The following is a 27,385-nucleotide window of genomic DNA, read 5'->3' as shown; positions in this document are numbered from 1 at the left end:
AGTGCTTTTAGGGATAACAAATTACACTGGAGTTTCAAATCACTTGTTTTGAATGTCTTAGTACCTTTCTATAAAAAACTGTATAACAAAAACTGCCATATATGATGGTATGCAATGACTGTATTTGCAGTGAATTGCACAGTAATCCCTCAGTGCACTAAATGACACCAAGCCAGAGGACAGTGCTGATTCCTCACAAGGTTGACTAACCACCGTTGCTTCTATTCAGTCACATAAATGTGCTGAAACATATTAAGCTGGGAATATGGTCCAGTGGGACATTAAACATTCAAATGCAGGGAAAGACACATTTTTGCCACAACAGATGTGCATCAGGGACTCAGCAACCTGTGGTTTCCCAGAGTAGGGATGAGCATGGTGAAACTGACAGGTGGAGGCTGCCCATTGTGAAGCAGCAGCAGCAGGTTTAAATCAAAATAGCCTTTCATTTGGCAGTGTTTCTCCTGAAAGGCTGACCTCAGCCATGAACAGAGGCATGGATCAACCCCACTCAGAACCAGGCTTTTACAGGAAACAAATGAGAAGCCGAGTTGCCTCAGGCTCTCTGTGTTGTTAATAGATGAGCAGCATGGCCAGTGTGTGATTCAGCTAATCCAAATCTCAGCAGCTTTCCTGTCCAGCAAAATTGAATTCATGTGGGTCACAAAGAAGATGAGATTTGAAAAAACAAATACATCAAATTAGGTTCCTAAATCCCTTATAAATTCTTTTCAAATTATTTTTAAAATAAAATCTCACTGAAGTCATTGTTTTATAAGCAAAGTCTTTCATCACCTAACCACAATGGGTTTGATGCCATTGTCATAAAATAGGGACTCAAACAGGGTCTTCAGTACAGTGAGAAATATTCTGAATAGGCTATTCAACATATGATTATTTCATTATAATATTCCACGTCAGTCATTCTTTCACTGTCCAACACAGAAAATCTTACACTGTTAGGTAATGTTAATTCTTCAAAATTGCTGCATTCTTGGTCTTTGTCTGCCAAGAAATTAGAGGGGAGTAGCAAAAACAGTAATGAGACAGACCTAGCAGACATAATAACACTTATTCAAACTGCCTATCTGTAATAGTGGTGCTTTGTAAATGGTGCTTAACAGATAATTATCTGATTAACTTTTATGAAATCTCAAATTTGGATCCTATAACTCAGTGTCTAAGATCTTTTGAATTGCCATTTGATTACCTACAAATATATTCCTGAATAAATAATGTGCCAGCACTGATTTCTAGTGAAAAGGGAGCTTTGTTCATACTGAGAGGCAGAAATGTTCCATGGAAGATACAAAACTTAAATCATGCAGCCTTTTCAAGCAGAAAGTAAAACTATGTTGTTCTTGTTTGTACAGGAATGCCCTGATGGGAACCTTTGTTCAGAGTAAGGCATCTCAAGGGCATCAAGAGTGCTTTAAACACCAGTACCAAAGAAAAGCTGCTTTTAATTTAGAGAGTTTCTTGTTTTCCTGGAACAAGTGCTAATCTCTTTCTATGGGACTGATTCCTGGTACACAGCAGTGTTTTCTGCCTACACTAACATGTTTCACTTGCGTTCACAGTCATGACTGAAAGAAAAGTGCTAGGAAGGCTTGGGTTTTGCTGACATCCAAACAAAACAAAGTTCTTATGTTCAAGTAGTTGGACATTGGCATCAATTTTTTAATATAAATTTCAGCTTCTCTTCAGCTCCTGTGGAGTGCTCTTCTACCTAGTGATGACAGTCCTGACCCTGCTGTGACTCTGTAATGGGAACCACCAGTGTTGTTTTGTCATTTGGATGGTTTGTGTTTGCGCTTTCATAAACTTCAGAATTAGCATCTTTTTCCCTAGGTGCTTTAATTTGCTGTGATCTCTTAGACCCTGAAGTTCCATTTCAGCAGAGAGTTAAATGCAAGCAGTGAACACCTCCCTCAAAAATGAGCCTATATTTTGACAGTCATGTACATAATAGTTCCCTTAAAGTACAAAATCATAAATTTTACTCAGAAAGTGTGGATAATTATCACATTGTCCTTTGTGGACAGAAGAAAGGAAGGAATAGGGCACCTGAGCAACCAAAAATCTCATTGGGTTACTCCTGTTTGCCATGCAGGTTTTGTGCATAAGTATAGAGTGGTGCCAAATCTAATCTGCTTCAACAACATGAAGAGATGTCAGAAACACATGCAGCACTGGATTCCTTCTGAGTTTAATTATAATTGGACTACAAAAATTATAAAATCATACTTGTTTAGTAATATTCTCAACTAACAACAAATGTATACAATTGTTTTCAGCTGTTTGCTTCATCAAAATAATAGAGAACAGTATACTGGTAAGTAGCCATGACTTGATTAGGTGAAAAAGAACATCATAGTTTTTACTTTTATGTCATGCTACTAGCTTTCCCCGTGAGATAGCTTATAAGTGCCAGACAATGTATACTCTTAATTGGTAACTGTGCCTTCAGTGCTTTCAACTGATGATATATGGATTTTCTATGAACTCTTACTGGAGTAAATTGCCATATTTAGCAGCTTTATCCTCTCAGATACTTTTTGAAGCCATGGGAATTATTTCTTGCTGTGTTAAGACAGCAGGACTTTCTCTCTTAATTTTTATCATTCCATTAAGTAAATCCACTGAGCAAATAGCTGTTATTATGGTAGTATAGATTTTCCTCTGCTCCATTAGAGTGAAAATAAAGTTGATAATTGACCAATATCTTACAGCATTCATTCTATGTCTTAATCTCAATTTACTATCTATTCAGGTATTCTGTCTGTGGCATTTCAATTTTTGCATTAAACTCCACTGTGTTTAATTTAATTTGTGTTGTTTTGTATTGCTGAACGTTCCATGAGTTTAAGATGGGGTTTTCAGAATTTTGCACCATACATGTGATGTGTTAAAACTGTTGAAAACTCAGTCAAGTCTAGCTTCTAACAGGCTCACTTTATCTTGAAACACTTGACATTTCAAGCACTGATATTTTCTTTGTTTCTTCTTGAGCCCCCAAGAAATACTGGCTTGTTGGAGTAAAAGCTAGCTTGAATGAACCTCAATATCCAGACACCAGAAGCAGGAAGAAATCCAGCTTGTTCTGAAAAGTCTTCCAGACTAGTCTTATTCTAGTCTTCCAGTGCAGAGTTATTGCAGCACAGAAGAAAATTTCGTGTTAGAATTCTTCAACCAAGAGTAAGCTCTGTAAGAGATGTTGCTACCACAGAGGCTGTTTCTCTATATGAAACTGTTAGCTGTTAGGAAAGATTAACGTTTGTAATGGCAGCATTTGCACCATATTTTCAGTACAAGGCCATGGATATAAACCCCTTTACTAAGGAGTTGTCAGGGTAAGTTTCTCCAAAGGTAGACTTTCAAAGTCTCTTCATTCAAATAGCTTCCTGTAAAAAGAAGGATGCCCTCCTCTAACTCAGGTGTTCCTTTTAGATGGGTCCTTTAGAAATTCAAAGATAATCAGCATGGTGGATGAGGCAAGCACATTAGACAATCAGGGAAAGTTAAAGCACAAGAAAACCCTGAGCCCTATCTGAATCTTCAAGAATTTTATCAAAAGCTTTGTATTTAGATGCTTGAAGGAATAAAAAGCAGAACTGTGAGATTTCAACGTTAAGAAATGGGCAAAATTTCAAAACAAGGGTAAAAATGAGCTAGTTGTAGAGTAAAATATAGACAAGCCCTATAAATTCAAGAGGCACTACTTTCTTATCGCATATGCAGAGGACATGGAAAATTTTTTCTATAGGTAATGGTCACCTCCTGAACTATATAACATTTCAGTTTCTCTGCAAAGAGATTGAGTTCACCTAGGCATTCTACTTAAGAAGGCAGCCAATGGTGGGAATGTGGTTTACATGTTAACCTCTTGTGAGCTGTTTGGATTGTCTCATCCTTGCTGTAGCTTTCTTTAAATCAGAGGATGTTTTCCTCCTTACTTCAGCATAAAAGAACAACAGGGATGCAAGGAACTGAAAACCTCAGAATCCTGATGAAAAGTTTCTACTTGTTTTCCAAAAAGCAATTTTAGGATAATGAGTTTATTTTCATGGAATAAGTAAATCAGAGAAAGACGTTAGGAGAATCATGAGAGTGGTTTAGCTTTTTTCTTTACAAGTCTTGGCTCTGATCTTTGATTGCAGTAGCTCCTCTATTTGAGGAGGACTAAGCCAAGCCCCTTTTTATTTCCTGATCAGGTTCTCCTCTTGTATACCTTTTCTTTTCACTTTCTTCCTTTCTCTCCTTCTTCCTTTCCTTTTTCTTTCCTTTCTCCTTCTCCTTTCTTCTCTTTCTTTTCTTTCTTTCTTTCTTTCTTTCTTCTCTTCTTCTATTCTTCTTTCTTTCTTCTCTTCTTCTTTCTTTCTTTCTTTCTACTTTCTTTCTTTCTTTCTTTCTTCTTCTCTTTTCTTTCTTTCTCCTCATTTCTCTCTTTCTCTCTTTTCTTTCTTTTTCTTATTCTTCTCTATTCATTTCTATCTCTCTTTCTTTCATTTCTCTCTCTCTTTTTCCTCATTTCCCCTCTCTTTCTTCCTCTCTTTTCTCTCTTTTCTTCTTTTCTTTCTTTCTTCTTTCTTTCTTTCTTCTTTCTTCTTCTTTCTTTCTTTCTTCTTTACCTTCTCTTTCTTTATTCTCTCCTTCTCCTTCTCTCTCTTTCTCTCTTCTTTTTCTCCTCCCTCTTCCTCCCCTCCCCCTCCCCCCCCCTCTCCTCTCCTCTCTCCCTATCCTTTCTCTTCCTCTCACCCCCTTCTCCTCTCACTCAACTTTTTCGAACTCTTTTTTCTCTTTTCCTCTCTGTCTCTCTCTTTCTCTTTTTTTCTCTCTCTTTCACCATTTCTCTCTTTCTCCTTTCTTTTTCTTCTTCTCTTATCCTTTTTCTCTCTCTTTTTATCTTTCTTCCTTTATTTTTGATTTCTTTAACTTCTTTTATTGCTTTTCTCTTCTTTTTCTTTTATCTTCTTTCTTGTTCTTATATATCTTTTTCTTATTTTCTTTTTTTCTTTTTTTTTTTTTTTTTTTTTTTTTTATTTATTCCTTTCTTCCTTTCCTTTCCTTTCCTTCGTTCTCCTCCTTTTTATTTTTTTAAGTAAATTAAAAAAAAACTTAAAAACCTTTGTTTCATCACTTAAGTGCTTTTCAGTTTATTTTAACTAGCCCTATTTTATAGTTCCACAACTCAAGATATGCGGAAGAAGCTTGGTCAAGGCTACATCCTCTTTCTCTGCGGGCAAGGAATTCAAAGTCTTTCCTCACGCACACGCAGCACGCACCAGCTTATGGTTTTCCAGTTAACATATTTTCGCCTTTTTTAAACATGGACTTCCTGTTACAAAAAAAAAAAAAAAAAAAAAAAAAAAAAAAAAAAAAAGTAGTTGTAGAAGGAAACACCAAAGCAAACGTTCAGCTCATTAAGTTTGTGGGACTAAGTTGATTTTGCTGTGTTTTACTGTCCTTTGGGAGATTATTCATAAGAAGTGAAAAGTAACAATATTCACATCTGGATAAAACAAACAGTGAGTTACACATGGAAAAAACAATAGCGGTTTTACATACACCCCCACTTCCCAACCTTGCAATGCATTCCCAACACATTACATGTATAAGAATTGTTTTGCATTCACAACTCATTTAATTCTGACCTCTTAGCAGCACATACAGTGGCACACACTGCATTAATAGTGGATGTCTGTTGCCAGTTAATACTGTTGATACCATGAACGTAGATAATATGTAAGTCTAGATCCAGAAACATGCCCCGGACATTATGCTGACATCTGACTTTGGGGATGCTTTGTAATTTGTTTGGTTGAGATTACCACCTCTCCCCTGCAGAACATATTGTGTAATATTTTAGAACTTCAGAAAAGACAGTGCTCGAGGATGAGCATCTGCAAGGTTGCTTGAAAGAGAATTCTCAAAACCACATACAGATTTTCTTCTCTTCTTCCTCAGGAAGTGATCTAACCAATCAGCTGATCCACAGATATCACATATATAGAAGATACTATGTGTTCCAAACATTTGAAAAATACAAATCTAGTGCAATCTTGTATGGCTGCCTCAGAAAACTTTCCAACACTTTTCTGCCTTTATTCCGGCTAAGGTTTCCATTCCAGAATATTTGTATTAGACAAGAAAAATGAGATCAATCAGAGATTTATTTTTTTTTTTAACTTGGCAAACTCAGAGATAGCCTACAGAGGTCTGTGAGCTCTTCATTAGATATCACACAAGCTAAATGTAAAAAGAGCTACTCGTAAATGTTCTGTTGAAAAACCAATATTTAAAGATCAGATTTTCTAAGTACAAATAGTTTACGTAGCATGTGGGAAATCAGTTTTGGGGACAATAAATGTCTGTTTCTATAGATTTTTTTTTTTATCTCATTTCTGCCTTCTCCCACCAATAAAATGCAGAAATGCCCACAAAATTATTGCTAGAATCAGTGAAATAACATTGGCTTATATAAGACGGTACATCCAAGGGCTATTTTTCTGCAACACATACTGTGTGGTGTGCACTCTCCTGTCTTCTTCCTCTCAGTGGCAGGAAGATGTCTGACCTAACTCAAACAGATCAGTAGTTAACTATTTTTAAGAGTGGCATTGTTTTCACATGAGCAGCATTGAAACCATATGGTCTCCTTTTCTCGTCTTGTGCTTTCATCTAACAGATAATTATGCTTGAAAGTACTGAAAAGTATTTAGCTTCAAAATCCATCCCTACCTTCTGGTGCTCTGCTTAATTTCCAAGTTTTATTATCAATGGAAAAGCATTTCTGCATGAAAGTTTTTTTTCTTTCTCCTCTCCTCCTACTAAGTGAAGTAACCTATCTACACTGTTGAGGAATAAGACAGCTGAGGACTTGCTAAAAGTGGACAAAATAGAAATGTTTTTTTTTCAAAAGCATGCATAATTTTAATAAGAGTTATAAGGTAAAAAAATAGAAGAAATGAACACGTGTATTGGATGGTAAAAGATCTAAAAATAAAATTAATATTCTGCACTTATAATAATTGAAAATATGCTTTATGAATAAGACTATGGTAGAATCTGACATTCAGCAGACTACAAAACATGTATGCAATTAACTACTATTCATCTGAAGAATGAGAGTTATGCGGGTCTTGTTTACTTGCAAATCTGATGTGTTACCAGTGCTTTCTATGGCCAGAACAAAGCTGTTCATCCCTCTTTCTCCAAGCCAGCAGTTCCTTGTGTGATCAGCCCCAGGGATGTTGTGATTTGCACCTTAAGCCACAAGGGGAAAAAGTAGGGCCCTGTGCCTAAACAGAAGATAATCTTGGCTCCAGCTGCCTCTTTGCCAGTGTTCAGTTGACAAGAAGTTCAAGGCATGGGCAGTGAATGAACACATTTTAGGAAACACAAGTTGAACCACGATCCTCTTTGTGTAGATGAATGCTTAGCTATATGTTCTTCAATCTGCCTCTGATAATCATGGTCATGCATCATTAGGTATCTATGAAGGGGCAATCATGCAAGAGTAAGTTAGTTTCTGCCTTCTTATCCTGTGCATTACATTTCCCTTGTTGAAATGTACACAGTAATCCTTCTTCCTGCTCTACAGGATTAAGCTCTTTCTCTACTAGATATTTCCTTGTTTTTGTGAAGGACTCTATTTTTCTTGGTGGTTTTTTTTGTTTGTTTGTTTGTTTTTTGTTGTTTTGGGTTTTTTTTTTGGCACATGGGTCACAGACTTGTATGCCTGCTTGCAGTGTAATTTTGGGTGTTGAAAACAAGAAATCTGGTCCACAGTGTTGCATTCTAGATCTAAAGAGACTATGGGCCACCCAGATGGGAATTTGCAGAGGAAGTAACATGCTATCCAAACAGACCTAGAAGACCTGGCAAGTCATTTCTTGGGTCTCTTAACTCACTCCTGCATAGCAAGGAGCGACTGAAAATACATATAGAATTAAGACTAGGAATGGATGCACTTGTACATGATTATTTCCAGTTTCAAAAGCATTCAGGAAGATAAATCCCTCTGTTTTTTACCTACACAGTTCTGATATGTGACCTTTTAATATGCTTAGCCACCACCAGTTATATATTTTATTTACATTTTAAATTGCAGTTGCTTTTCTTGACACCAGCTGAAGCTAGTTTCTTACCTCTGACAGACAACAGTAGAAGTAAATTTATACAGAGAAATTTCAGCTCAGATGCAATGTGTTTTGTTGGTTTTTTTTGTTGTTTTGTTTGTTTGTTTTGGGTTTTTTTTGTTTACTATCACCATCTTCCCATGTAGCTGGTATGATCCCAATCAGTGCACAGAGAATTTTGAATTGGAGCTGGTGCCATGAAACAGCATCACTACACTGCAGTTGTCACAGCTTTGTCAGGACTCCTATCTCAGCTTATGCAACTGGTTAGTTTCACGTAAATGCAAAATTACGGTATCTCAATAAAACGAAGATCTACTATATTTGGAAGTGTTGGATACTGACCCTCAGAGAAAGAGATGGACACTAAAGAATCAAACTCTAGAGAAACTTCTCATCAGTGATCTGGCATTAAAATAACTATACTGAAATCAATAATTCTGGAATACAACAGTGGAAGAAAATAATATGCTACTAGCCTTATGATATGCATAGATACGTGCAATATATAGGTGGAAAAGAGATTCCAGTATTCTGTTAGAAGCAAGTCTAGCCATACGTAGAAGTTAAGCTGTAAAGGCTGAGAGTGTCTTTACACCTGCAGAGTAATCTCAACATAAGCACAAGGTCAGCGTCAGAATACATGACCCTATTAGTCCTCTGTCTTTGGAGATACTAGGTCTGAGGTACAGCTGACCTTTTTTATTCTGAATCACTGTGATTTTTCTTTGGAGACAACTTTAACTATCCGTGATTAACAGTCCACCGCTCTTAGGCCCGCATCTTTGTTTCCTTTTCTTTCAAAATATTTCTTTGGTGTAAATGAGAATAAGTCTTCACACACAAACTTGTCACATTCTCTGCCATCTACAAAGATCTAGGAAGCAATACTACATCCCCCTAGACTGTGTTTTTATATGATCTGTGCCATAGGAACAGACTTAGAGTGAAAGACAAAGCCAGGCAGGCAGAACAGGAGTAGGCACTGGATTATGCAGAGCATTCAAATGGAGGCATTCTGCAAAACACTTGATTATGTGGTAAGGATATAGCAGAGATACTGTCCTACTACAGATTTCTTTCAGAGCTAAAAAAAAAAATGGGGACTACACTAAGACATGACTATGTGACTGGGAAGAATTGCACATTCAGGGATCCCTTTCTGGAACTTGCCCAGAAAATTACTAGAGCTTACTAGCAGAGTCATATGACCTGAAACTGGCTGACTGATGTCAGTGAAAGACACTACATTTAAAACCAGAGACCGAATATTCCCACATTAAGGAGAAAAAAAGTAAATAAATTGCTAACAGTTTGGGAGGAGTTTTGAAACTCTTTCCATATAAATCTGCTTTTCAATCTGTCATCAATCTACAGTAACCCAGTGAAGAAAAACAGAGCTGTGGTATCAGTTTGGATGTCAGATACAGTTGTAAAAAGCTGCTAAAAGCATGCAAAGACAAATTTGAAAGATCTCAATTTCATATTCCTGGAAAAGGATTCATTGGCAGAGATACAGGCAGAAATTTTAAGTTAAACAAAGAGAATCTCCTAAAACATGTTTATGCTCCTAATTTGACTAACCTTTGGAGTTTGAATTATCCTATCTCTGACTGAGCAGCAAAGCTTGCTACCAGAGCATAAGAGCTGCTAATCTTCTATTGTCATGGTTAAACTCAGAAGCATTTGTACATCTTGGCTAAACATATCCTAACCAATCTCTACAACTACAAAAAGAAATTTCACAAAGTAAATACTGTGAAACTCTTATGATTAGTGATTAAAAAACTTCAAAAGGTTTAAAACCTCATCTTGGAGCCTGCTGTTATGGACACTTTTCAAAGGCTACCATAAAAGCTTTTATAGACTCTTTGTATAGTGGTTTTTGATTTTGTGTTGTCTGCCTACAGTTTTGTCTTCTTAAATTAAATTGATTTTTCTTTGTTTTCCTACAGAATATTCTTTTTTTCCTCTGAGTTCATAGAAACTGGAGTTCAAGGGAAAAAAGACTCTTGTGACGTGGAATAAATTATTAGAAAATGCCAATGTCAACCCAGCCCCAGTAATTTCAGTGACAGAAAAGGCTACAAATCTCCTCCTTTTCAGAGATGCCACATATTTCCCCAGAGGTTCCTCAGATTATACCTCTGACCTGGCTGACAGCTTAGCCAAAGACATATGGTGAAGCAGGAAACAGCAGGAAAATGACTCTGTACTGTTATACAGACTTGGAGACTCCGTTGAACACTAGGGCCTTGGTTACCTAAATGGCTTGCTTTTCTTGTTTTCATTTTTTGTTTGCTTGTTGTTTTTTTGTTTGGTTGGTTGGTTGGTTTTTTGTTGTTGTTGTTTTGTTCTGTTTGTGCTGGTAGCTACCTATCATATCATCAGCTAGGAATCTTCTAAGGATCTTATACTAGGTTTCTGTAAGCACGAACGTAAGAATGTGACCATACTTCTTTCATAAAGAGAAAGCTTAAAAAATTTTTGCTTATATAAACTGCTGTTTACTTGTGAATAACAAATTATGTTCCCTTACTTGTGAAGCATTTCACACTAATAACAAGTAAGTTAGAAGTTGAACAATAATGTTCTAATATGATACTATTTATGCTTTGTCATAGGGAACTTATAGAACATCAAATTCAGTAGTAAAAGATCAGGCAGAATTCATCCTTATAACACAATGAGTTTCACACCCAGATGTGAGACTTAGGATATCATAAAAGTGTCACAGTTGCTGTTTGACTTTAAAGCTTAACTGCAGCATCTAGAGAATCACAAGAGCTACTATAAGATGATCAATAAAGATTTTGATGCTTTGGTCAAACAAAAGATGTGCATTCTCTTTCATTCTGTCCTAAATACACCTATTTCAAAAGTCATCATTACGTTGGAACAGGTTCTAAAAAGAATGAGATGAAAATTGACTTCTGATTGCTCTTGGCTCTACAAAAATGGATAGCAGGTTCTGGGCTAAAAGCAGCTGTTAAATGTTTGCATGTGTCATCTTTCAAATTCAAATTTGGTAACTATCGTCAGCTGACATAATTAAGGGATTTTGTTTATATTTTACTATCACAAAAGAAGGAGTCACAAAAGGATTTGACGAATCTTTTCGGTGATGCAACTTTCAAAATATACTGATTTCTATAGCCTGCTCTAAAGAGAAATTCAAGTTTCTGCAAAGGCCAAATGCAGATGCACAGAGTGAATGAGGCTGCTGAACCTGCTCAAAGGCTGACTCCCACTCACCTCTGCCTTGTGAGCTGCCCAGAAGCTGAGCATTCATGAAATAAACAGTACCCTTCCATAACTGAGAACTGTCCTCATAACAAACAGCATTGGGCAGTGCATTCAGTGGTACCATGAAGAGCTGGACAAGGATCAGGATATTCCTATGGATATCTAAATTTGTAACGTAAAAAACCACAATATTCAAAAATTTTGGAGGAATATAAATCCTCATGCTTGCATTTCAGAATGCAAAAGAGCTGCCAAACAACAGGAATGGGAAAAAAGCTTCTAGATGACTTTGCAGATACAGCAATTTGTCCTATACATTTTCCTAAAACAAGTATTACTGTAACATTGAAATTAATACTATTTTTAAATTTTTCATATTGCATAATGTTACAAAATTTTGTAAGAACTATCATTAATAATTATACAGAGATAGAAAACAGGATAGTTTCAGTGGAGTGTGAGACTCTTCAGTCTGCGGAACAGCTCCACCATCTCTTCCTCATTGTAGATGAAAACTGGTGAAAGTGAAGAATCATATTGGATTTCTTCCCAGTTCCTAATTTTCCATTTCTACTGAGTCTGTGGGAACTGATCTCCACCCAATTCCCTTGGTATTTGAAGAACTATTTTAAATAAAGATTTATTTGTGACTACATGTAATGATGAACACACACACATCAAAAAAGAAGGTGTCCGAGAGAACACTAACAAAAACCAGACTTTCTGTACCCTCTTGTAGACCAAAATAAAAATCTTGGAGAGTCTAAGTAATCTGCAGCTTCTCTCCACATACCAAACCCACAGAAGTATAATGCTGGGCATTACCACAGATTATACAAATCCTGAAAAACTCCCCACCTATACCTGAAGAATAAGCAAAATTAGTGAGAACAACAACTGTCTTTAATACATACAGCCAAAGGACAGGGGAATGGCCATTGTGCATACTTAAACTCTAAGATATATTCTTGCTATAGTGTAAGCCTGTAATATATTTCTGTCATGATTTTCTGGTAACAAAATCATCAAAAATCCTTTGTAATAACAATACCAGACATTCAGTGCTGCTCTCCAAGCTATGTTTACATCCACTCTTCGCTTTATTTGTATGGAATTACAGAGACAACAGTGCTTTCAGGATCAGAAAATTCTAAAAGATTAATAAGTGCCAGGACACATCTCCTCCTTTCATAGGCACCACCATTCCAAAATCATGAAAAGGCAATATAAGGCTCCTCCCAAATACTGCTTAAGAAAGTATTTAATTAATGTACAAATTAAAATGCAGAACATATAGAAGTTCTCAATTTTCAGCTGCAGGGAAACCAGAAATTTGGATATAATGCTCTTGAATGAACTCTGAATCTGAGAATTTCCTCTATACACAATTGGCCAAAAGAAGAGCTATGAAACAGAGCATTCTTACAGGTGCTGAAATTCAGGAATAAATCAATATTGCAACCTTACAGGTTTTGTTTCCTTCATCACTGCATGCATCAAACAATGGTAAGGATAAAGCCTAGATACAAGATATAGTGCCACACTTAACATCTTAACTAAATTATATGGTATACATACATACATATATATATTTATTTTAATAAGCAACAGCAAAGTGAATATGAGATGAGAACCTCAACGATGTGCCTGAAATCAGGACTTGAGAATGATGGGGTTAAAAGCAGCCTCTTCTGTGTACCCAAAATGGGGAGGCAGACTCTGTGAGCTCTGCTCTTCCTTACCAGAGGTATTTATCATGAAAACCAGAGAGTAAAGTGAACATACGATAGCTAATGAGCTGCAAAATACAGCATGTCAAGTAGAAGAAAGGAGAAAAGAAGCTGTGTGAAGATCTGACTGCTTTTCTGGAACACTTCCTGCTGTCTCGGTATCTCTTATTTTTACACTGGTATATTAGCCCTGACTGCATGAGACAAAGTGTCTGGCAGCTCTCATGCCAAGAGAATCACAAGAGGTTTCATACAAAAGAAAGAGATACCAATTCAGTTCCTTTTCCACTGATATAATTAACAGTAAAAGCAGCAGGAAAAAATACTATGAAACACTTAATACAAGAGAATTTCAAAGCAGTAATGAAATGCAGTGGGCCCTGAACATGCAATCCTGACAGCAGCAAAATCAGCAGCCCAAGTGAGATAACTACCTGCTCTGAAGGGACAGCAAAGATTGTCTAAGCGTAATCTCAGCTCTGACCACAGACACAGAGGGGAGTGATTGGGAAGCAACTAATTTCACAAGAACCCACAGCCCACGGTAAGGGGGCTGTGTTTGGGCTGATAGTAATACACCTGATTCACAGTCATCCTGTGCAGTGGTGGTATCTGTCAATGGCAATGGAGGAGAACCTGCAGTTCCAAGCAATTTATTGTAATAGAAGTAACCTGTTTCTTGTAAGTACTCACCGCCTTCCCATCTGCTGAACATTTGCAACAGATACTTCCTATCCAAATTGGATCAGACACTAACTACACTGGACACAAATGAAATGCTACAGCCAGCTACTCCTGCCTTGCAAAATTTGTCCCAGACAAAACCTGAAACCTTTCTCCACTTACAGCATTTGATCTGCCCTGTTCATTCTAGCAAAATAGGCCCTGCGTAATGAAATGGAGGATTTTGCAATGGCTATTTTTAACACCATTCAAAACCCATGGCTCTGTATTCTTAAACCTAAGAAGAATCAGGAAATGGCAAACACCTCTAGTGGTATTCATGATATTAACAATATAACTAATAATAACAAGGAAATATTTACAGGATCATAAAGGACGTGTTTTAGCCTTTAACAAATTGAGCCATGTTCTGCATAAATTTTCAACTGCCCCACTTATCCTTTGAGCCCGACCAATCACAGTACATGCATTACAGTAACCCTTGATTTAAATACAGGTTTTGCAGAGTGGAAATGGTGAGAAGCTGTTTCTCTATGCACTCCTTTTCATCTGTTTTTCTTCCAAGTGCCACTTTACATCAGTAAACTTCAGATCATGATCTTCTGGAACTCTCAGTTACTTAATAGCTACGTAAGCCTCCTCTGACAATGCAAAGTGGGCATACGGAGATAGCATGCTGGTTTTCTACACAAGCTGAGCCCTCTTTTTTTCTTTTTTTTTTTTTAAATTTCTGTACTATACAATGTAGCCCTGAGAGCTATCTGTGGGGTGCAGTCCATCATGCTCTGCTGTTCTTCAAGGTGAGAATCCCACCACCTAAAAGACATTTTGACTTTTAGTTTTTGTTACAAGTAAAGATTCAGTAATAGTGTGCATTTTGTTCAGGCATGAACGTGAATGAAAATTAAAATCTTCTGTTTTTCCAGACAAGAATGGGAATTTACCTTCTTCCCCGTCCGCAGCAGCCTTTTATTTTCTATTTAAATCTCTTGCTTTTCATTAAAGCTTCACAGAAATGTGACCCTATTCCTCACCATTCACACACATTTTTTGTGCTACTACAGCCCCAGATTGGCTCTCATAAGCTGACACTGGGCCTGCAAAAAACAACTGTATATTTTACTCCAGTATAGACCAACATATTTTCACTGTTTCATTAAGTTTTAATGTAAAACATAAGATTTTGAACATTGATACCGGATGTTGTTTCTACCCCAGCTGGTATATATCTGTTGGAACATATCTGTTGTCTACAAATGTCTAACATGCACAAATGTTTATATACCTCTTTATGACTCAGCATCACAAGCCATCAAAATGTGTTACTTTCTGAAACTGGAAACTATTTCCACAATGGAAGAAAAGAGGTACTTTTTTCTTCTATACTGCTTCCTGATAATATAAAGCAGAATGACAAGGTTTGTGAGTGGCTCATGAAGCATGGTTGTTGACGTTTTTTGTTTTTAAATAAAAATTGGCACAGCAAAGCCAATGTGGCAAGAATTTTTCTTTTCACTTTACATTTATTTCTTCCATTGCTGCCTTAGAGCAGATGGCATTAACAGTGTCTAATTCCAGATGACTTTCTGAATGCATCTTACTGCAGAGAGCAAAAGAATGTATTTTGCTACTAACAACTCAGAAAACACACAAATGAAGCTCTGCATTTTCACTTTTTGCAGCCCTGTAGCACTCACATTGATCATGTGTGATTTTTTAATTTTTATTATTATTTTTAAGTGCACTATTAACTTTGTTCCTGTTCTGCTTCTGAACAGAAATTCTGAACACAAGATTTTAGTCCTCTGGACAAGGCAGGTTTCCAAGGAAGCTAAGAATTAATTTAGACATCTACAGCTTACTAACTTCATTCAGTAGTATTTGGTGATTAACGCTATGACTCCATAATTACTCCCCAAAGGTTTAAAATTTTAGGCAGTTAATACATTTTGTTCCATCTGCTTTACTCTAGTAGCGTCTTAAAACGTTCAATAAATCCACTAATTATGGAAAGAGGTTCTTTCTTGTTAGTCTCAAGAGATTACAAGAAGGCGGAGATTTAAAATTAACTCTTCAAAGGACTCAGGTAAGAGACAAAATGCTCGATAACTTGTGTCACTCACCAACGAGCACTGAAACACCATTACTTTCTAATAAGTATTTCTTCAACAAAATCAGGACTTCATTAAGTATTTCAGGTTAAGAAAGGACTCTAAGGAGGGTTGAGATGGATTAAGATGTTTTCTAACAACCCACAGCTCTTTGAAGAGTGATGGTAGTGGGAGTGGCTGGGACCTGTTCTGAAGAAGCTTTACAGCTGTCCTCTTCTGCTTCCTTAGAGGTAAGTGGCCTGGTTTGGTAGCTTAGGTGCAGAGAGGGCTGTTCCTTATTTCTTCCCAGTTCTTGGCTACATATTTTTCTGTTAGTCACATGAAGGAAGATCTTCCCATGGAAAGAAGGATGGGTGTGTTTTGTTTAAGAATGATACAGGTATACTATGAAAAAGAGCTCTGTGAAATCAAATAGTTAATAGCTCCTCTCTGTGGATCACTTCTGAGATAGAATAACTGCTTGGGAGTTGTTATATATATATAGAGAGAGAATGAAAAGAGTGGAAATGAAGGCTGCTAGTGTGATTCTTAAATCAAACTCGGGATTTAGACAACGCATATAATCTAAAAAGAAGTCACAAGGAGCATACTGAAACAAAAGTGTGAAGAATAAGGTTACAGATAAGAACATTTCCAGCTTAATGGAGATGCTTAGAACGTGGTACTTTGTTAGCATAAAGATGTTACAGGATGCAAACAATAATCTTCCAATATAATTCTTACTAGAGAATAAGAACATGAATGATATGGCTTATCCTACAAAAACAATACTAACAACTCAAGGATTAACATAACAGAGGAAAAGAAGCAGCAGTTAAAATAGAACTATACTGCTATCTTTTAGAGAAATAAAATGTATGAAACAAAAGGTTCAGCTTAGATATGAGAGAAATTTTTCACTGTGTATAAAATTGAATTTTTCTTTTTTTAAAAAAATTAATTCCAGCTTGTCATAAAACTAATCTTCATCCAGATTCACTCAACCAAATATGTATTCAGTTATTCATAGGGTTCTGACTGAAACCATTTGCAATTGTTTTTCATGTTGTTTTCAAGCAAGGGATGGAAGCCAAACCACAGAGGAACAGAATAAGATGAGTGGTTATTGAAAGGGAAAGTCAAGTGGGTGCGATGGAGACAGTAGACTAGGGAATTCTCAACTGATACGCAAATGTTACTGGAAAACCTGAGGAAAAATTATCTTGTTTGGTGACCAGCCCATTACCTAGTTTACAGGTGCAATGTCTTCATGGTGAGCTTCCTATAGGCAGTTTGCAATGCACCACTCTTCTATCAGCCACCTGTACCATACAACTCCAGCACTGGGGCTGACAGAGAAAAGCTCTTTGGCTATAAGTAAAGCTAGACTAGTTACCAGTACAGATTTAATTCCAAAATGTTCTAGTGTGGAGATAAAAAACAGCTATATAGTCAGCAAAAATGTCCCATTCCACCGATTTTGAATGGTAAGCAGCTTAGCTGTTGTAGAACTTTTCCAAAGAGCCAGGCACCTCCAGGGTCTGGACAAGCAGTGTAAGGAGAGATACCATTAATAGGTGAGTAGCAGCGCCTCTCTTTCACCACTATCCATAGTCCTGCTAGTTTTCCCACAAGAATAATGAAAGAAGATATAGCAAAACACCTCATGCATCAAATCATTACTATTGTCCCCAGATAGAACAGGATTCACCATCTCCTGAAAGTCTACTGCCCACCTGAGTTCCTCTAACTCCAGTCCTTTTCACCCTGCTCTTTCCTGGTGAGCATATCTATCCAACACAATAAAGCTGTTTAAAAAACAGAGAGGAGGCAGGGCTTGAACCTGGCTGCTTTTATAAATCTTTGACTAAGTTGGTGTCAGAATTTACGTTTTCCTTAAATTATGACATAAGGAAGTGGCCTTTCACAGCTTATTCAGTTGGGGAAAACAATGAAACAATATCATGACATTTTCTAATCAGATATTTTCCCCACTTTTCCAAAAGACAGTGTCCATCTGTTTTAGAATCTGCTCAGTGCAGTTCAAAATCCTCCAAGAACAAAAAAAAGCCCCCCAAAAACCAATAAATAAGTGAAATGGCTTCACTGCCTTCAAAACATCAACATCTAAAAATTTCCTGAGGGGAAAAAGTTGCACATGTTGTCATTATTACTGCAATAAAGTGTTTCTGACCGCTGCATCTTTAAATACTGCATACAATCTCCATGTGTTTCAGCAAGTCAGGGAGAGATTTTTGACTCAGTTTAAAAGAGAAGCGATCTCAAAAGGGGGAAAAAAAAAAAAAAAGTGCAAAATCTTGCTCTGCTCTAGACTTCCACACTAAAGGCACTGACTTAATGGTGCTTTCATTTGGAACAATTATAGCAATGATGAAGGAGTAGAATATGTCCTTGAAATGAAAGATGACTTATAACACAGAACATTTGATAGACAACACATTTGAAGCAATAAATTGATAGGCACAAGCTTTGTTTCCAGTTATGTTTGACAGAAAAACATGAGAGAATTATTTGCAAAAGACTGACATCAGCCACTTTTATCTCTCTCTCTCTCAGTGCCCACTGGCCATACCCATTCTAACAAGTTGTAGTACCACAGGTGTGCAAAGCAAATGTCTCTCTGCCTGCCTAATGCCCAAAAACATTACATTTTCCTATCACTTCTACTAACACTATGTTGAATAGCACTTCCTAGATTACTTGTATCTCAATATTCTTAAGATACTTCAAGTTGAAAGGGACCTTCGGAGGCTGTTCAGCAGCTCTGCCTCATCAAGAATCTTATATCAATGGTCAGTACTTGTTGACACATCAGTTATCTAACTACCAGACACATGAACTTCTGCTGAGCACTACCATTTATATTCCCCCTTATTTTTTGAGCACATTTTAGAATGTTCTGTCATTGAAATTACCTGTAAGTTTTAGTTCATTGAATAGGCATTGTCTCTGGATATGACAAAAAATGATGCTGCAACAGATCATTTCAGACAATGGAAGTAGACAGAAATACACTGAGAAGCAAAATTACTCTCAGGATGACTTTTTCCCAGTTTTGTTGATCCTAGGCAATTTTCATTTCCCATGTTTTATGCTGCTTGCTTAACTGTGAATTGAGTCTTAGAAAGTTGCTTTAAAGAAAGAAGCATGCCTAAGGTAGGGTGGCAAACTTTAGATGCAACAGAATTTCTTCTTATATCCTATATTCCATAGCCTCTTTCCTATGTGAACTGACTTTCAGACTCACACGTTACGCATTTCAAAAAATGATCTTCTAGGATGTGTTTCCACTGTTCCGCATTGTCTATCATTCATGCACATGTTTTGACATTACTGAGCAATGAAGTCTGACGTATCACACATTTCTGTTCCTTCTTTTCTCTTTCATCCAACAGTTGTAGTTCTTGCTGAATCTGATTAGTATTTCCATGAAAATTGATGCACTATAAACTGATGCATTGTAAATAGCAAAAGATGAAGTGATGACTGATAAATGAATCCTGTTATCACTGCTAGCACGTATCAGGATAGACAGTAAAGTGCACATAGAAGCATCAAGATATCTTAAGAGAGATGAAATACAGTGTAAAGGGTTTAAATAATAGTTATGGTAATTTCCTATCAAAACAAATGCATCTCAGCGGATGGCCTTATAGAAAGAATAGCACACATACAACAAAAGCAGTAGAATTTAAATTATTACTTGTAAACAGCAGTAATTAAAGAGAACAAGGCTACATGAGTCATAAGAAATAAATGGATATCTGATCGTATGAGTTATTGATGGAAAAACCTCAATTCAGTACATAATTCTCATTAGATTTTCTTCATCTGGAAACTGCTGTAGCTTTAACACTGGAGTGACTAAAATGGAACGAATTAAAATGTCATCTGGAATTAAGTCAATCCTTTTGTTGTTATTCATCTTATCACTGGAATTTGTACATGAGGAAGGAAAATATCAGTTTATCTGATAAAATTAGCATTACAAGCAATTTCAATATGAAATGGTCATTGTTTTCAGTACATTTCAGTACTCATAGAATCAGTGAGATTATACTGAATGTGAACAAAAGCTGATCTATGCATGGGTACACAGCTATAAATTTGGGTGCCTATTTTTTAAATAATATTTTGGAGTGCTTATTTCCTGTTTGTGTAGTAACTATTCTTCTCTCTCTTTGTATAGTAAACTCTGTGGAAGCCACACTCCTATACTGGTTGCTTCGAGTCACTTTGTGATTGAATAACGAATCTTGGAGGACAGACCAGGGAAAATGGAAGCAGGTTTTACAGATTACTGAAGTGTTAGTATCAAACAGGGAAAGCGGGTAGCAGATGAATCTGTGCAAAACAAGTTTCTTATGCTTATAGCAAAGAGGATAAATCCATAAATCAGAGATTCATATACCTGTACTGATTCTTATTAAAGGTCTCTTTTCTGAATATTGGTGAACATGGGGATACCTCTTTTCTTTTTAAAACACTTTTACGACAGTGAAAATATGACAAAATCCCCCTTTGCTCAGGTGATTGAACTGATGAAGTGGTTAAAAGCTTCCCTTGTAAGGAAAGCTCCAGAGCTGCTTTTAAATTAAACTACAAATCTGCAATGTGTTTAGCTAATATTTTAACAGGAAAGAAGGAGAAAGAAGGAGAAAAGTGGGGAACTTGTTTGAATTTTTCTTTTACTTTTCCATTAATAATAAAAATAAACCAAATAAATGACAACAGGGTGCTAGATTTGTATATTCTGTAGCACTGCACAATGTTTTATAGCATCTGGGAACTGCCTCTTCTAGATCCCAAGTATGCGATCCTAAATGTTCTGTAGCAGACGTTATATACATGAAAAGTATGTTAGTGTATTTAAACCTAACCATAGATGAAGTATAATGAACAATCTGTTAACTGTTAATACAATTTATCCTTCCTTAATTTACAAACATGACATACTGCACACATTTAGTGTTAATCTGTTTTAGACACTCATTAGTTTTGACCTATGTCCATAATATATTATGTACCTTGAGATATTTATCTTGTCACTTTGAAATAAGATTACAATTAATATGACACACGAGTTTAAATTAGTACTCCAACTAGAGATGTATGAGTAATGAATTAGCCACAGCCTTGAACCGTTGGCAGACAATTTAAATTGCCTGCCTCTTTCTGATGCATGATCTGGAATCGCTAAGTATGTACATGGTCTTAAGTCAACATGTTATTTAGATCAGTGCCTGAGCAATCCTATTTAAACACTTCTTTTAGAGGGAATTAACAACAAAAAGTTAGTTTAGGACCACATAGTCAGATGTCTGACTGTAAACAATTCTTCCACAGATTTATTTTGTCACACGACATTTGGTTTGCTATTATAAGGTCAAGGCTAAAAAGTTAAGTGTCTGTCTATAGGAAGGAGGACTATAATTGTGATATCATTCGGAATACTGAATTGTGGATAATACTTTATATTTGTACTTGTCACTTGTCTGGTTTTTGACAAGAGGAGGCAGTTTTGATGAGCTTCCTGTGGTCCTTGTGTTTTTTATCCTGTTATCCAATTTTCTGCTGCACTGCTTTCCTTCTGTCGCACTGACTGCTAGCCAGCATTACCTCCTTTGCTGGAAGGGCATACAAAGCTTTTCGCTATAGTGGACAGAAATAAAGGGAGAGGCAATAATAGGGCTGAATTTTGATAAGTACCTTATGTCCCCTGTCCACAGTAAGTCACCCATGATCCATGTATCACCTAAAGGTCTTTCAAATATCATCAAAAAAGTAACATTTATGGAATTTTCATTCATATATATATATATATATATATATATATACACACACACACACTTTCTGGTATCAAATAAATTCTTATGAAGTATATAACTTCAAGGGCCACTTGTAGATGATGGAAACACCCAAATGGATTGACTCTGTATTCTTTGAAATAATCAGAAACAAAGAAAAAAAAACACAACAACCATAAACAACAACTGTATGTCTTAAAACATAGCAAAGCAAATACTTCCCACTAAACCCTTTATTTAGGGTTTAAGTCTTTTGGATATGAAATTGCACTGAATTTCCACATTTGTTTACTTTGGAGTCTGGCACAGACAACACCAAATTTATTCAAGGTTTATACTATTTATTCATAATTATATGCTCATTTAATCTGTTTTAGGTACATCTTATGTAAAACTGCCTTAGTCTCTGCTAAGAGCCACATTTGCTCCTATTCACAGCAAACAAGTTCCCTGACATTGTGTTGTTCCAGACTCAGCAGCTGATGCCATTTGTAAGCTTTTGCATATCCCTCAGAGAGATCATGCACACACAATTTTATCCAGCTGAACTGCCACCTCCAGAGTGTCCTTAGTTATAGCCCTGACATTACATGACTCCCTGTCTTCTGGTTCTCTTACAGTATTTTAATATACCAGTACATTTCAGGACAAGAGTGTAACAAAATTAGCAAGATGGCAAGGCTGTGTCTGACCCGGCAAGGCTATGAGTGCTTTGGGTTCCTGCACCCAAGGTCATGCTTAGTTTGGAATCTGTAAAGAGCTGAGGAATAGGAAAATTACGAAAACCCTATTTTTATTTTAACAAGGATATAAGAACATACTCATATGGTTCTTAAATTACAAGTTGATACAGGATAATGAGCTATAGGAACATTTTCATCCCTTAAAAATGGGATTAAGCAAATCACCATAGACTGGGATGTGAATACATGGATAAGCAGTCGGTAGATTGTAGGCAGAAAGCAGAGAAAAGGTGGTGAAGCAAGGAAAGCAGTGAGCCCCACCTGGAAATCCTTTCCCAGGCAGAAGAGCATTTCAGCAGTTTACACTGACATCATTTTTCTCAGTAACACGTACGCATTAGATGAGTATGAAAATGTACGCATGTATCTTGGCTGAGATGTAATAGCAGTGATCTTTGAATGCCATTATTTGTTTGTATCTATTGCTCAGTTTTGTAATCAACAGTTATTCAGTAGCTCTAGGTGACTGCAGAAAATCCATCTAAAGAAAGCCACCTAAGACTAAACAAAGATAAGAATCAAGATGCACTAGAACGACAAAAGTTTCCATATTCCCTCCACCTTAGAAGAGGTAACAACCACAGTTGTTTCTGGACAAGCTGTGGAAGCTTGAAGAGCACGCTGCCATTTGTAAAGCTTACACATTTAAATTTTGATTTACATGGTCATACTTGCTTCATTCTGCCCACCATGGGTGATACTTTCTAAGAAATAAAACATTAATGGAAAAATCACATTCTGTAAGCAAATACATATAACTGTGTTATTAAAAGAAAGAACATCTAATAGGCTCCCATCATCACTGATATGTGTTGAAAGAATACTTTTCTCATGTACTCCTAATCAATAAAACATTTTCAGCACAGGAAATTTCTGGCTTATTCAGAACACTTTTATGTAACATTTTATGTTATTCCTTTTGCTAGACTCCATACGAACGCACCATGCGAAGGAAGAAATAATTGCCCAGAACATTTGAGAAATCTTTACAGCACTATTTTTGTAAAATGAAACTAATTAAAACTAATCTGAATGATGCAATAAGTTACAGGATCATAGATGAAAATCCTACATCAGTGAAGAGTTGAGCTGTAAGTTTGTATATCTCTTTTTACAACTTAGTTTTAAAAAGATTTTTTTGTGTGCCATATGGGGCGTAGGATGGAGATGGAGCAGATTGTTGTTCATTAATCAGTAATTCATATTCTGTACAGACCAGAAATAGTGTTCAAAGTAATGAATTCTCCAAGCTAACATTCTCAGTCAGGGGCAGCAAACACTTATGAGGGTAGTGATTGCTGCCCTTACAGGGCTTCTTCAGCAGCCACCTCCTTCACTCCCTTGCATTCCCATTCAGTGAGCAGGAATGAGTGGCTGCAAACATTAGCATTCACACTGTACTACTGGGTCAAAGGTGGTGCAAGCTGATGTTAGTTATTCACACCCTGAGCAAATCTGGGATGAGGCCATAGGAGTTATGTGGTATCACAAGAGACCTGACCACATAAAAGAAAGTTAAAGGGTATCACCAAGCTTTGAAGAGACAAGAAGGAAATCAAATCAATCTAAATACTTGAAGTTTTGGAAGGTCAGAAATGAAGGAACATTCATGTAAAGAAAAAAAAGAAAAAAGTTTCTTTTCAATTCTGTTACTATCATGAAAATGGACTGCCCAGTGTATTAGCAAGTATTTTTATTTTGTTCTATTTTATACCACCAGTGATATTAAGAAACCTTGTTTTTTATTAGACTGCTTGCTACCATGCCTAAAAAGGATTGCAGTCATCAGAGCATACATGAAGGAGTCTTTTGCAAGGTGTGAAAGATGACCAGGAAGTGCCTTCAGGTGATAAACAGGACAGTGAATTCTTAATTACTTCTGTGAATTTCTCCTGTGGTGTTTTAATCCTAACATATAATATAGCCTTATCTTGTTGACATGTTTGTAATATCTCCTGTGTAATTCTTTCCAAGATAAATGCAAATTAGTATCTTTCACCATTTGAACTTATTTCATTTTTTCTCCAGGCATAAACTAGTGTGCATGCCAATGATAACGTGTTCTTTAGGTTCTAGGATAGTGTCACAAAGCTTAAAAGATGGAAGAACTGAAGTAGCTTAACTTAAGCCCAAATAGGTGCTCTAGTCCTTCCTGTGCCATAGAATAGGTATGCATGAAAAAGAGATAAGTGTTAAGATTCAATTAAGTACAGGCTGGATGTCTCACATTTACTTGTTTTTACATCAAAGCACAGGCAACAAGACCTATTCTGTTCAAAAGCTCACCTGCACTAAGATCCTGTTCTCTGTTTTAATAGTCCTTGTTTTAAGATAATTTTTATAGGCTCTGGTGTTTTACTGCCAAGTCAAATGTGGCTGTGGTACACATTTGAACTCCTGGATGTTCATTCATACTGAAACTCAGTGGTTTTTGTGACACAGTAAAACAGAGTACAATGTGGACACAGCTCACCTAGGATGTGAGCAAAACATTACATATCTGGATTTGAGCAACACAGTTCAGAAATAACAGGGTCTTTTTTTCTGAGCCAGTGACTCAGGTCTGGAAATTTCAGTAGCTTTCTAACTGTATGCTCTCTGGATTTAACCATACTAATAAGGTTTCTAGTTTCCTTAGGAGTAAACAATTGCAAGAGAAAATTACTCTTCTAAACAACAATTAGAGCATTAGCTGAACAAAGACCTTCATCTGGCAATTAGTATTCCTGTGGTGAACGGGGAGAGAATTAGTCAAAGATGTAAGAGGCTCAGGCTGCAAGAGCTGGAGCAAAGGGCTCCGTGTGCAAGCTTTCTGATGCTCTAGTGCCTTTTCTCCTCCCGGTTTGAGAATATCGTGCATTTATTCTTCACAATAGGTTAATGTTCTCACGTTGAAAGAATACATTATGGCTCAAACATTCATCTATGCTTCAAAAGATAGGCAATAGCTACTGGAAACAGCAGGGCTCTCTGCTGTGTTTTTAGTCCTGAGGCTGATCAATATACTCTGGTGACACAAGGGAGGAAGGGGTAACACACTCACACACTGTTCAGCCCCAGGAATGCAAAAAGGATGAATAGAAAGCTAAATGTTTCTTTAAGGAATGAGACCCAAGCACAGATGGCACTCTGTATTCATGGAAGGCTCCCACATGGTGCAGAGAATTAGAGCCTGCAGGGCCTCATAAAAATAATGGAATCACCTACATTTAAAATCTTCAGCCTGATTCACTCTCAGCTACATGGCTGTAAGATAGTAGGTGTAAAGGTATTAAAGTCATCAGATTAACGCAGTGGAATACCATCATTAGAGTTGAAGCTTACGTCAACTGTGCACAGTGGTTATCCAAAGGGCTTACAATGACTGCATCATGAATAAACCTGCCAATAAACCCAAAAACTCCATCTTTACCACTCTGAACCAGATCTTGGATATTATCTGGGGCCTTTGGTACTTCCTGTTGAGGTGGAAATAACCCAGAAATCTAGCAGAGCTACTGGGAATTTCACAAGAGTAAGAATTACCTGTTATATTATCCACTTTGACAGTGCAGTCCCCACATTACTTTTCTTCAGCTTGATCACTAAATTCACAAAAGCCACTTAACTACCTCTTAATTTTGCTTCAATGAAAAGACTAGCGGTTTAGTCATGTCTTTGTGATGTCCACTAGTAGGTCACGTAGCAAATAGCGTATTTTGTTCAGATTTTAGGTCTTGTGGGTGTGTTAGTTCCAAATTCTCTATTGGAAATGGGAAAAACTAGTTAGATGTCAGTAATGCATTTGCTGCTTGCTTGAAAATTAACCTCAACTTAACCCTACCTGAGGACTCTTTCTTGCCTGAGTTTTTACGAAAGAAAGCACAAGGGCCCTATTCATCCCACACTGTGTGTCCCAATCTCAATCTCCTCAACCATGATTGAATTGTTTAGTTGTGGTTTTCTCCTGAAGTCTGGGATGTGCGTTGAGCTGTGTTTCAGTGGGATCTGACCCAGGGAAGGCTTTCAGAAGTCACAGCTTGCTGTAAATTCACTGAAACTGGACCCTGCTTTCCTGGTAGCACGGACAGTAGTTTAACAACTGTGAGAAATGTTTGATTCTGAAATATACAGCTGGCTTTAGAGGGAAATAAGGATTATCAAATGAGATTCAGGGCCCACCATAAATCTTGCTTAGTATGTTCTGAATGTTTGAATTTGGGGGAAAAAATGGAGCCTGAGGAAGAAGAGAGAATTTTTATGAGAACAGCGATAGGTTTGTTGCTATTTAATGAACAGTAGTGTGTGTGTTTAATTACCATATCAAATGGAGGCACTTTTGTCTCTTTACAGATTTAGAGCACCATCCTGCAAATCCATATCCTGCCTGGTCACATATTGGCCCTTATAAAACCACTCTTTCAGAAGCGGGAGTCCTCTTGCAGACTAGCTAGACAGCCTGCAGTGTCCCTCTGTGCCACTACTAGATGCAGCTGTTGCTGCCAGGAAGGACACTTAAGTATAATACATCGCTCGTCAGATCTTCTACAAGTGCTACAGTTTCCTAGGTGGATGTTAGGTTGTTCGCTTGATGGAGATGCATCCAAGAGCAACATTAAATACAAGAGGTCTGACTAGTTTTAGGAATGCAGCTTAAATGCTTGGTCTTAGATACTTGAGTATGGCTAGATTAAGCACTGCTGAACTTAGAGATCACAGAAGTGACTATCTTTCAAATATACATGCTTATTAGGCATTATAGAGCCAGTACATAAACTAAGTTGGAGTAATTAAATAAGAGGAAGGCAAAGGGGTGAAAGAAAACACCATCTGCTAATTCTCGATCAGTCTTATAAACAAATTGGAAGATAATGAAGGCCACTGCATTCTGATCATGAATGGATCCTTCTGCTCGCCTTGTGTTATTTTTCCTCAAAAATAGTG

Source organism: Coturnix japonica, chromosome 7 (genome assembly GCF_001577835.2).
Source record: "Coturnix japonica isolate 7356 chromosome 7, Coturnix japonica 2.1, whole genome shotgun sequence".
NCBI lineage: Eukaryota > Metazoa > Chordata > Aves > Galliformes > Phasianidae > Coturnix > Coturnix japonica.
The sequence above is the reverse complement of the archived record's forward strand: the minus strand, read 5'-3'. Positions refer to the sequence as shown.